Here is a 12,823-nt window from a genome sequence, read left to right as displayed (position 1 = left end):
CATACATATTATGATGAGTATAGTGAGATTTAATTGGGCATTACGACAAAGTACATAGACCGCTATCCAGCATGCATCTATGCCTAAAAAGTCCACCTTCAGGTTATCATCCGAACCCCCTCCAGTATTAAGTTGCTAACAACAGACAATTGCATTAAGTATTGCGCGTAATGTAATCAGTAACTACATCCTCGAACATAGCACCAATGTTTTATCCCTAGTGGCAACAACACATCCATAATCTTAGAGATTTCTGTCACTTCCCCAGATTCACGGAGACATGAACCCACTATCGAGCATAAATACTCCCTCTTGGAGTTACAAGAATTTACTTGGCCAGAGCATCTACTAGTAACGGAGAGCATGCAAGATCATAAACAACACATAGATATAAATTGATAATCAACATAACAAGTATTCTCTATTCATCGGATCCCAACAAACACAACATATAGAATTACAGATAGATGATCTTGATCATGTTAGGCAGCTCACAAGATCCGACAATGAAGCACAATGGGGAGAAGACAACCATCTAGCTACTGCTATGGACCCATAGTCCAGGGGTAGACTACTCACACATCACTCCGGAGGCGACCATGGCGGCGTAGAGTCCTCCGGGAGATGATTCCCCTCTCCGGCAGGGTGCCGGAGGCGATCTCCTGAATCCCCCGAGATGGGATTGGCGGCGGTGGCGTCTCTGGAAGGTTTTCCGTATCGTGGCTCTCCGTACTGGGGGTTTCGCGACGGAGGCTTTAAGTAGGCGGAAGGGCAGGTCAGGGGGCCACACGAGGGCCCCACACCACAGGTCGGCGCGGCCAAGGGCCAGGCCGCGCCGCCCTAGGGTTTGGCCGCCTCGTGGCCCCACTTCGTCTCCTCTTCGGTCTTCTGGAAGCTTCGTGGCAAAATAGGACCCTGGCCGTTGATTTCGTCCAATTCCGAGAATATTTCTTTACTAGGATTTCTGAAACCAAAAACAGCAGAAAACAGCAACTGGCACTTCGGCATCTTGTTAATAGGTTAGTTCCAGAAAATGCACGAATATGACATAAAGTGTGCATAAAACATGTAGATATCATCAATAATGTGGCATGGAACATAAGAAATTATCGATACGTCGGAGACGTATCAGCATCCCCAAGCTTAGTTCTGCTCGTCCCGAGCAGGTAAAACGATAACAAAGATAATTTCTGGAGTGACATGCCATCATAACCTTGATCATACTATTTGTAAACATATGTAATGAATGCAGCGATCAAAACAATGGTAATGACATGAGTAAACAAGTGAATCATAAAGCAAAGACTTTTCATGAATAGTACTTCAAGACAAGCATCAATAAGTCTTGCATAAGAGTTAACTCATAAAGCAATAAATCAAAGTAAAGGTATTGAAGGAACACAAAGGAAGATTAAGTTTCAGCGGTTCCTTTCAACTTATAACATGTATATCTCATGGATAATTGTCAACATAGAGTAATGTAATAAGTGCAATATGCAAGTATGTAGGAATCAATGCACAGTTCACACAAGTGTTTGCTTCTTGAGGTGGAGAGAAATAGGTGAACTGACTCAACATAAAAGTAAAAAAGAATGGTCCTTCAAAGAGGAAAGCATCGATTGCTATATTTGTGCTAGAGCTTTTATTTTGAAAACATGAAACAATTTTGTCAACGGTAGTAATAAAGCATATGAGTTATGTAAATTATATCTTACAAGTTGCAAGCCTCATGCATAGTATACTAATAGTGCCCGCACCTTGTCCTAATTAGCTTGGACTACCGGATCATCGCAATACACATGTTTTAACCAAGTGTCACAATGGGGTACCTCCATGCCGCCTGTACAAAGGTCTAAGGAGAAAGCTCGCATTTTGGATTTCTCGCTTTTGATTATTCTCAACTTAGACATCCATACCGGGACAACATGGACAACAGATAATGGACTCCTCTTTAATGCATAAGCATGTGGCAACAATTATTATTCTCATATGATATTGAGGATATATGTCCAAAACTGAAACTTCCACCATGAATCATGGCTTTAGTTAGCGGCCCAATGTTCTTCTCTAACAATATGTATGCTCCAACCATTAAGGTGGTAGATCTCTCTTACTTCAGACAAGACGGACATGCATAGCAACTCACATGATATTCAACAAAGAATAGTTGATGGCGTCCCCAGAGACATGGTTATCGCACAACAAGCAACTTAATAAGAGATAAAGTGCATAAGTACATATTCAATACCACAATAGTTTTTAAGCTATTTGTCCCATGAGCTATATATTGCAAAGGTGAATGATGGAATTTTAAAGGTAGCACTCAAGCAATTTACTTTGGAATGGCGGAGAAATACCATGTAGTAGGTAGGTATGGTGGACACAAATGGCATAGTGGTTGGCTCAAGGATTTTGGATGCATGAGAAGTATTCCCTCTCGATACAAGGTTTAGGCTAGCAAGGTTATTTGAAACAAACACAAAGATGAACGGCGCAGCAAAACTCACATAAAAGACATATTGTAAACATTATAAGACTCTACACCGTCTTCCTTGTTGTTCAAACTCAATACTAGAAATTATCTAGACTTTAGAGAGACCAAATATGCAAACCAAATTTTAGCATGCTCTATGTATTTCTTCATTAATGGGTGCAAAGCATATGATGCAAGAGCTTAAACATGAGCACAACAATTTCCAAGTATCACATTATCCAAGACATTTTAGCAATTTACTACATGTATCATTTTCCAATTCCAACCATATAACAATTTAACGAAGAAGAAACTTCGCCATGAATATTATGAGTAGAGCCTAAGGACATACTTGTCCATATGCTACAGCGGAGCGTGTCTCTCTCCCACAAGGTGAATGCTAGGATCCGTTTTATTCCAACAAAACAAAAACAAAAACAAACCGACGCTCCAAGAAAAGCACATAAGATGTGATGGAATAAAAATATAGTTTCAGGGGAGGAACCTGATAATATTGTCGATGAAGAAGGGGATGCCTTGGGCATCCCCAAGCTTAGACGCTTGAGTCTTCTTAGAATATGCAGGGGTGAACCACCGGGGAATCCCCAAGCTTAGAGCTTTCACTCTCCTTGATCATGTTGTATCATCTCCCTCTCTTGATCCTTGAAAACTTCCTCCACACCAAACTTAGAACAACTCATTAGAGGGTTAGTGCACAATCAAAATTAACATGTTCAGAGGTGACACAATCATTATTAACACTTCTGTACATTGCATAAAGCTACTGGACATTAATGGATCAAAGAAATTCATCCAACATAGCAAAAGCGGCAATGCGAAATAAAAGGCAGAATCTGTCAAAACAGAACAGTTCGTATTGACGAATTTTATCGAGGCACCAGACTTGCTCAAATGAAAATGCTCAAATTGAATGAAAGTTGCGTACATATCTGAGGATCACTCACGTAAATTGGCATAATTTTCTAAGTTACCTACAGAGAAAACAGCCCAGATTCGTTACAGCAAAGAAATCTGTTTCTGCGCAGTAATCCAAATCTAGTATGAACTTTACTATCAACGACTTTACTTGGCACAACAAAACACTAAACTAAGATAAGGAGAGGTTGCTACAGTAGTAAACAACTTCCAAGACACAAAATAAAAACAAAGTACTGTAGTAAAAACATGGGTTGTCTCCCATAAGCGCTTTTCTTTAACGCCTTTCAGCTAGGCGCAGAAAGTGTGTATCAAGTATTATCAAGAGACGAAGTGTCAACATCATAATTTGTTCTAATAATAGAATCAAAAGGTAACTTCATTCTCTTTCTAGGGAAGTGTTCCATACCTTTCTTGAGAGGAAATTGATATTTAATATTACCTTCCTTCATATCAATGATAGCACCAACGGTTCGAAGAAAAGGTCTTCCCAATATAATGGGACAAGATGCATTGCATTCAATATCCAAGACAACAAAATCAATGGGGACAAGGTTATTGTTAACGGTAATGCGAACATTATCAACTTTCCCCAAAGGTTTCTTTGTAGAATGATCAGCAAGATTAACATCCAAATAACAATTTTTCAGCGGTGGCAAGTCAAGCATATTATAAATTTTCTTAGGCATAACGGAAATACTTGCACCAAGATCACATAAGGCATTACAATCAAAATCTTTAACCTTCATCTTAATGACGGGCTCCCAACCATCCTCTAGCTTTCTAGGAACAGAGGCTTCGCGCTCTAATTTCTCTTCTCTAGCTTTTATGAGAGCATTTGTAATATGTTGCGTGAAAGCCAAATTTATAGCACTAGCGTTAGGACTTTTAGCAAGTTTTTGCAAGAACTTTATAACTTCAGAGATGTGGCAATCATCAAAATTCAAACCATTATAATCTAAAGCAATGGGATCATCATCCCCAATGTTGGAAAAAATTTCAGCAGTTTTATCACAAGCAATTTCAGCAGTTTTAGCAATTTCAGGCAGTTTTGTACGCTTTGCACTAGGAGTAGAAACATTGCCAACACCAATTATTTTACCATTAATAGTAGGAGGTGCAGCAACATGTGAAGAATCAACATTACTTGTGGTGGTAATAGTCCAAACTTTAGCTACATTTTTCTCTTTAGCTAGTTTTTCATTTTCTTCTCTATCCCACCTAGCACGCAATTCAGCCATTAATCTTATATTCTCATTAATTCTAACTTGGATGGCATTTGCTGTAGTAACAATTTTATTTTCAATATCCCTATTAGGCATAAATTTCGATTTCAAAAGATCAACATCAGAAGCAAGACTATCAACCTTAGAAGCGAGAATATCAATTTTATTGAGTTTTTCCTCAACGGATTTGTTAAAGGCAGTTTGTGTACTAATAAATTCTTTAAGCATAGCTTCAAGTCCAGGGGGTGTGTTCCTATTATTATTGTAAGAATTCCCATAAGAATTAGCATAACCGTTACCATTATTATAAGGATATGGCCTATAGTTATTACTAGAATTGTTCCGATAAGCATTGTTGTTGAAATTATTATTTTTAATGAAGTTTACATCAACATGTTCTTCTTGGGCAACCAACGAAGCTAACGGAACATTATTAGGATAAACATTAGTCCTACCATTCACAAGCATAGACATAATAGCATCAATCTTATCACTCAAGGAAGAGGTTTCTTCGACAGAATTTACCTTCTTACCTTGTGGAGCTCTTTCCGTGTGCCATTCTGAGTAGTTGATCATCATATTATCAAGAAGCTTTGTTGCTTCACCAAGAGTGATGGACATAAAGGTACCTCCAGCAGCTGAATCCAATAGGTTCCGCGAAGAAAAATTCAGTCCTGCATAAAAGGTTTGGATGATCATCCAAGTAGTCAGTCCATGGGTTGGGCAATTTTTAACCAAAGATTTCATTCTTTCCCATGCTTGTGCAACATGCTCAGTATCTAATTGTTTAAAATTCATTATGCTACTCCTCAAAGATATAATTTTAGCAGGGGGATAATATCTACCAATAAAAGCATCCTTGCATTTAGTCCATGAATCAATACTATTCTTAGGCAGAGATAGCAACCAATCTTTAGCTCTTCCTCTTAATGAGAAAGGGAACAATTTTAATTTTATAATGTCACCATCTACATCTTTATATTTTTGCATTTCACATAGTTCAACAAAATTATTAAGATGGGCAGCAGCATCATCAGAACTAACACCAGAAAATTGCTCTCGCATAACAAGATTCAGTAAAGCAGGTTTAATTTCAAAGAATTCTGCTGTAGTAGCAGGTGGAGCAATAGGTGTGCATAAGAAATCATTATTATTTGTGGTTGTGAAATCACACAACTTAGTATTTTCAGGAGTACCCATTTTAGCAACAGTAAATAAAGCAAACTAGATAAAGTAAATGCAAGTAACTAATTTTTTTGTGTTTTTGATATAGAGTGCAAGACAGTAAATAAAGTAAAACTAGCAGCTAATTTTTTTGTGTTTTGATATAATGCAGCAAACAAAGTAGTAAATAAAATAAAGCAAGACAAAACAAAGTAAAGAGATTGGGAAGTGGAGACTCCCCTTGCAGCGTGTCTTGATCTCCCCGGCAACGGCGCCAGAAATTTGCTTGATGCGTGTAGTTGACACGTCCGTTGGGAACCCCAAGAGGAAGGTGTGATGCGCACAGCGGCAAGTTTCCCTCAGTAAGAAAACAAGGTTTAATCGAACCAGTAGGAGTCAAGAAGCACGTTGAAGGTTGATGGCGGCGGGATGTAGTGCGGCGCAACACCAGAGATTCCGGTGCCAACGTGGAACCTGCACAACACAACCAAAGTACTTTGCCCCAACGAAACAGTGAGGTTGTCAATCTCACCGGCTTGCTGTAACAAAGGATTAACCGTATTGTGTGGAAGATGATTGTTTGCAGAAAACAGTAAAACAGTATTGCAGTAGATTGTATGCGATGTAAAGAATAGGACCGGGGTCCACAGTTCACTAGAGGTGTCTCTCCCATAAGATAAACAGCATGTTGGGTGAACAAATTACAGTTGGGCAATTGACAAATAAAGAGGGCATGACCATGCACATACATATTATGATGAGTATAGTGAGATTTAATTGGGCATTACGACAAAGTACATAGACCGCTATCCAGCATGCATCTATGCCTAAAAGGTCCACCTTCAGGTTATCATCCGAACCCCCTCCAGTATTAAGTTGCTAACAACAGACAATTGCATTAAGTATTGCGCGTAATGTAATCAGTAACTACATCCTTGAACATAGCACCAATGTTTTATCCCTAGTGGCAACAACACATCCATAATCTTAGAGATTTCTGTCACTTCCCCAGATTCACGGAGACATGAACCCACTATCGAGCATAAATACTCCCTCTTGGAGTTACAAGCATTTACTTGGCCAGAGCATCTACTAGTAACGGAGAGCATGCAAGATCATAAACAACACATAGATATAAATTGATAATCAACATAACAAGTATTCTCTATTCATCGGATCCCAACAAACACAACATATAGAATTACAGATAGATGATCTTGATCATGTTAGGCAGCTCACAAGATCCGACAATGAAGCACAATGGGGAGAAGACAACCATCTAGCTACTGCTATGGACCCATAGTCCAGGGGTAGACTACTCACACATCCCTCCGGAGGCGACCATGGCGGCGTAGAGTCCTCCGGGAGATGATTCCCCTCTCCGGCAGGGTGCCGGAGGCGATCTCCTGAATCCCCCGAGATTGGATTGGCGGCGGCGGCGTCTCTGGAAGGTTTTCCGTATCGTGGCTCTCTGTACTGGGGGTTTCGCGACGGAGGCTTTAAGTAGGCGGAAGGGCAGGTCAGGGGGCCACACGAGGGCCCCACACCGCAGGTCGGCGCGGCCAAGGGCTAGGCCGCGCCGCCCTAGGGTTTGGCCGCCTCGTGGCCCCACTTCGTCTCCTCTTCGGTCTTCTGGAAGCTTCGTGGCAAAATAGGACCCTGGGCGTTGATTTCGTCCAATTCCGAGAATATTTCTTTACTAGGATTTCTGAAACCAAAAACAGCAATGACAAAGAATCGGCACTTCGGCATCTTGTTAATAGGTTAGTTCCAGAAAATGCACGAATATGACATAAAGTGTGCATAAAACATGTAGATATCATCAATAATGTGGCATGGAACATAAGAAATTATCGATACGTCGGAGACGTATCAGTAATCAATCCAGAAGATCTACCACGACTACAGAACGATGTGGTCCAATGTCTTGTCAGTTTCGAGTTGGTGTTCCCGCCATCCTTCTTCAATATTATGACGCACCTCCTGGTTCACCTAGTCGAAGAGATTTCCATCCTCGGTCCTGTATTTCTACACAATATGTTCCCCTTTGAGAGGTTCATGGGAGTATTAAAGAAATATGTTCATAACCATGCTAGGCCAGAAGGAAGCATTGCCAAGGGCTTTGGAAATGAGGAGGTAATTGAGTTTTGTGTTGACTTTGTTCATGACCTTAAGACGATTGGTCTTCCTCGATCGCGGCACGAGGGGAGACTAAGTGGAAAAGGCACGATCGGAAGGAAATCAACGATATGTATGGACGGCCATTATATGACTGAAGCACACCACACAGTTCTGACCAATTCCAGCTTGGTGGCTCCGTACTTTGAGAAACACAAGAATATTATACGCGAGGACAACCCGGGGAAGCCTGAATCCTGGATTACGAAGGCCCACATGGAGACTTTCGGCAGTTGGTTGAGAAATCATTTAATGAATGACGATGATGTTGTAGATCAGCTGTACATGTTGGCCAAGACACCATCTTCGACTATAACGACTTTCCAAGGGTACGAGATAAATGGGAATTTATTTTACACCATCGCCCAAGATAAAAAGAGCACCAACCAAAACAGTGGTGTCCGCTTTGATGCATATTATGGTTACATAGAGGAGATATGGGAACTTGACTATGGACCCTCCTTTAAGGTCCCTTTGTTCCGGTGCAAATGGTTCAAGCTAACAGGAGGTGGGGTAAAGGTGGACCAGCAATACGGAATGACAATGGTGGATTTCAACAATCTTGGTTACCTTGACGAACCATTCATCCTAGCGAAAGATGTCGCTCATGTTTTCTATGTGAAGGACATGAGTAGCAAACCGAGGAAACGGAAAGATAAGAAAACGATAAGTACATCATGCGATGATCCAAAGCGCCACATTGTTCTTTCAGGGAAAAGAAACATCGTGGGAGTGGAGGGCAAGACAAACATGTCAGAAGATTATAATATGTTTGGTCAAATTCCGCCCTTCAAAGTGAACACCGACCCAAGCATTAAGTTAAATGATGAGGCTGCTCCATGGATACGGCCCAATCGTAAGCAAGCAGGGACACAAGGGAAGAAATGATGTGTAATAATTTATTGTACCAAACTTTGTTGAATGGATCATGTGAATTATATTATCTATGATGTGTTTGGTGTCCATTTACGAATGATTCGATTGATTCGAGATACCACTGATGATACAAGAAATTTGGAGTGACTAAGTCATACTCCTTCCTAGGCGTATAATGGGAAAAGGACTAGAGGAGCCGTAATTGCATGGGATTTGGTGGATCTAGCATTGCCGAAATTGATTGGCCATGCCATAAATACCACTGATGATACATGAAATTTGGAGTGACTTAGTCATACTCCTGCCTAGGCGTATAATATGCATACTCGTAGTCTTCATAGTTGCCGCCGTTGTACTGGTAGTCGTCGCCATCTAAGTTGCCGCCGTTGTCGTCGCTGCTGTCGTCGTCGCTGTCGTCGAGCGGCGCTCGTGGCTCGAACTGAGGGTAGCGCAGGCGGGGGATATCGCCGGCCGTGATGTAGTCCATGACGCTCTGTAGAGTCCGGCCGTACCACCATAGCCGACGGCCGGCCTCGTGGAAATTCCCAGGAGGCAGACCGTCCTCCTCATACCTGGCGAGCGCCCTGTCACGCCGATTGATGAAGAAGGCGTCCCAAGTATGCTTGTTATCCGGATGCCAGCGGGGATTCATCCGCTGCTCCGGCGTGAGATCGAGGTAGTAGTAGTTCGTGATGGCCGCCCGACACGCAGTACCCTGAGGGACGGGAGGAACCGACACGCCTCCGGTGCTTAGGCTCCAGCCGGTGGGGACGCGGTAGCCCGGTGGGCAAGGGTAGTTCGAGGCGCAAAGCTCCTCCACCTGCTGGTAGGTTAGAGTGGGTCCGGTGGAAGCGATGAGAGAGTGATGAGAGATTGTAGAGATGTGATAATGCTGGCCAAGACGGGCTACATATATGTAGTGAGAAATGGCGGGAAAATGAGAGCGGGAAGACAGGAGGCGGGAAGAAAGTGGCGGGAAGACATGGAAAAAATGGCGGGAAGAAGAGGAGGAATCCAGAGATGGTCATCTAACCTTTAGTCCCGGCTGGTGGGTGCAACCGGGACTAAATGTGGTTTTTGTGTCATCTAACAAAACTGTCGGTGGGATATGGACGTTTGGGTAAGCTTTAGTCCCGGCTGGAGGGTGCAACTGTGACTAAAGCTGTCAGCAGGATAAGGACGCGTGGGTAGTGCACGACGCCCTGTCGGAGGAACAAGACAAAGCAGAAGCAGCGCCGTGCCTATAAAAGGAGCATCGATACGCGGGAAGATAGAGGCGTGAAGAAATGGCGGGAAGACATAGGCGGGAAAGAACTGGCGGGAAGACGGGCCGGGAAGAACTTGTGGGAAGACAGAGGCGGCTGGGAAGAACTTCTCTGAATTTTTTGATATATTATTTGTATTTTTAAGATTTTGAAATGAATTAGTTCTATTTTCTGAATTTTTTGATATATTATTTGTATTTTTAACATTTTGAATTGAATTGTTTTTATTTTTCTTAATTTTTTTGATATATTATTTGTATTTTTAATATTTTGAAGTAAATTAGTTCTATTTTCTGAATTTTTTGATATATTATTTGTATTTTTAACATTTTGAATTGAATTAGTTTTATTTTTCTTATTTTTTGATATATTATTTGTATTTTTAACATATTGAAATGAATTAGTTTTATTTTTCTGATTTTTTTGATATATAATTTGTATTTTTAAGATTTTGAAATGAATTAGTTTTATTTTTTTGAATTTTTTGATATATTATTTGTATTTTTCACATTTAGAAATGAATTAGTTTTATTTTTAACATTTAGAAAATGAAAGAATTTTGAAAAAGGCCTTTAGTCGCGGTTGGCCAACCGCGACTAAAGGTCATTTCCGCGGGAACCGCAAAAACGGGCGAAAAAAGGGCTTTAGTCGCGGTTGGTGTGGCCAACCGCGACTAAAGGGTACCCTGGACCGTCGCCGTCGCTGCACTCGACCTCGCCGTCGCCGCCTTCTCTTCGTCGTCGCCGCCCTCTCGTCGCGCCGCCTTCTCTCCGTCGCGCCGCCTTCTCTCCGTCGTCGCCGCCGCCTGATACGTCTCCGACGTATCGATAATTTCTTATGTTCCATGCCACATTATTGATGTTATCTACATGTTTTATGCACACTTTATGTCATATTCGTGCATTTTCTGGAACTAACCTATTAACAAGATGCCGAAGTGCAAGTTCCTGTTTTCTGCTGTTTTTGGTTTCAGAAATCCTAGTAACGAAATATTCTCGGAATCGGACGAAATCAACGCCAAAGATCTTAGAATCCCCGGAAGCATCCAGAACACACGAGAGGGACCGGAGGGGGGCACAGCCCACCACACCATACCCTGGCGCGGCCGAGGGGGGGCCCGCGCCCCCCTATGGTTTGGCCAGCCCTTCAGCCCTCCTGCGCCGCCTCTTCGCCTATATAAAGCCCCTGACCTAAAAACCTCGATACGTTCGACGAAAACCACAGAAACCTTCCAGAGCCGCCGCCATCGCGAGGCCAAGATCTGGGGGACAGGAGTCTCTGTTCCGGCACGCCGCCGGAGCGGGGAAGTGCCCCCGGAAGGCTTCTCCATCGACACCGCAGCCATCTCCACCGCCGTCTTCACCGCCATCTTCACCGCCATCGCTGCTTCCATGATGAGGAGGGAGTAATCCACCTCCGAGGCTGAGGGCTCCGCTGTAGCTATGTGGTTCATCTCTCTCCCATGTACCTCAATACAATGATCTCATGAGCTGCTTTACATGATTGAGATTCATATGAGTTTTGTATCACTACTATCTATGTGCTACTCTAGCAAAGTTATTAAAGTAGTTCTATTCCTCCTGCACGTGTGTAAAGGTGACAGTGTGTGCACCGTGTTAGTACTTGGTTTATGCTATGATCATGATCTCTTGTAGATTGCGAAGTTAACTATTGCTATGATAATATTGATGTGATCTATTCCTCCTACATATGCATGAAGGTGACAGTGTGCATGCTATGTTAGTACTTGGTTTAGTAGCGTTGGTCTATCTTACACTATAAGGTTACTTAAATATGAACAAATTGTGGAGCTTGTTAACTCCGGCATTGAGGGTTCGTGTAATCCTACGCAATGTGTTCATCATCCAACAAGAGTGTAGAGTATGCATTTATCTATTCTGTTATGTGATCAATGTTGAGAGTGTCCACTAGTGAAAGTGTAATCCCTAGGCCTTGTTCCTAAATACTGCTGCGTTACTACTGCTTGTTTACTGTTTTACTGTGTTACTACTGCTGCAATACTACCACCATCAACTACACGCCATCAAGCTATTTTCTGGCACCGTTGCTACTGCTCATATATATTCATACCACCTGTATTTCACTATCTCTTCGCCGAACTAGTGCACCTATTTGGTGTGTTGGGGACACAAGAGACTTCTTGCTTTGTGGTTGCAGGGTTGCATGAGAGGGATATCTTTGACCTCTTCCTCCCTGAGTTCGATAAACCTTGGGTGATCCACTTAAGGGAAAACTTGCTGCTGTTCTACAAACCTCTGTTCTTGGAGGCCCAACACTGTCTACAGGAAAGGAGGGGGAACGTAGACATCAAGCACTTTTCTGGCGCCGTTGCCGGGGAGGAAAGGTAAAAGGTACTCACACTCCGGACCTCGGCTACCAAGCTATTTTCCGTCGTTGTAAGTACTCAAAGCTATTTCCTTTAGATCCTGCAATTGAAACTTTTTGTTTCTTGTTTACACTAGTTTGGCATAATGGACAACAATGAGCTTTTTATTCTATTTCCTGAGTTAAGACATGGATGGTTTGATCCGAAAATTAAAAAACCCATGGAACATGTTAGTATGAACACTTTGAATACCATTGTTGCTAATGATATGGAAAATTCTAAGCTTGGGGAAGCTGGTTTTCATGATCTTTTTAGTCCCCCAAGCACTGAGGAGAAAATTTACTTTGATGATACTTTG

This window comes from Lolium perenne, chromosome 4, assembly GCF_019359855.2.
Source record: "Lolium perenne isolate Kyuss_39 chromosome 4, Kyuss_2.0, whole genome shotgun sequence".
In the NCBI taxonomy this organism is placed as follows: domain Eukaryota; kingdom Viridiplantae; phylum Streptophyta; class Magnoliopsida; order Poales; family Poaceae; genus Lolium; species Lolium perenne.
The sequence above is the reverse complement of the archived record's forward strand: the minus strand, read 5'-3'. Positions refer to the sequence as shown.